The sequence below is a fragment of the Lissotriton helveticus genome, chromosome 9, assembly GCF_964261635.1.
Source record: "Lissotriton helveticus chromosome 9, aLisHel1.1, whole genome shotgun sequence".
Taxonomy (NCBI): Eukaryota; Metazoa; Chordata; class Amphibia; order Caudata; family Salamandridae; genus Lissotriton; species Lissotriton helveticus.
Genome location: NC_136070.1, coordinates 1,284,683,487 through 1,284,684,321, shown reverse-complemented (window position 1 = coordinate 1,284,684,321; position 835 = coordinate 1,284,683,487).

Here is an 835-nt window from a genome sequence, read left to right as displayed (position 1 = left end):
CTTGCTGCTTTTCTAGTGCTGTCATTTGCAGCAGAAAGTTAAAGGGTGGTAATGCTTGACTCGCTGGTTGTTACTTCGGATGCACTCTATGCCATTGTTGTGAAGCTCTTTTGTGCCACTGCAGACCAAGACCAATCCTCAGCAAGCCTCCCTTGCCCCTGCAAGAGGCAGCATTCCAATCCAAACCGCTTGGCCTCCGGTGTGGTGCCACTTCTTCCAAGAGGAAAAACCAAAGGGGATGATGGACGGAGCGTTGACAATACAAACACTCACCCCCAGTCAACTGATCTGGGTTTAATCCATCACCGTTCTTTAGCTCACTCCGCCACCCCAGTTCAGACATGGCCATATGCAAATACGTCTGACCCTGTGCCTCATGGGAACAGTCCAGCCCGAACAGCCAAGCCATGTCTTCCCTGGACCGGAATCAAGCTTCCCAGGACCGGTTTCTGGCATTCCAACAGGAGCATTTATTACCCCCGGGCTTACATGCTTGATCTTAGTGAAGGGGCACTCTGTAATGGGCAGCTGGTAACATATTTTCAGTCGTGGTCTGCTAGGAGTGGGTGTTGGGGAGGCGAGTCCCATAAAAAACCCCAAAGTGTATCCCCTCTTTTCTGATACATTATCGCACTGTGGACACTGAGTGAGATGTCGGCCAGTATCATGTTGGCAATCGTATATTTGACTGGACGTTTAAGAGAGAACTGACCACCAGTGCAATGATCGCGCTGTAAATGTGTTCAGAGCAGACCCAGTTTTGTGTGGAATGACTGCAGCCTCCTCTGTTACTGTGGCTTACAGGGCTTTGCCTTTTGGAATGAGAATGGGCTAA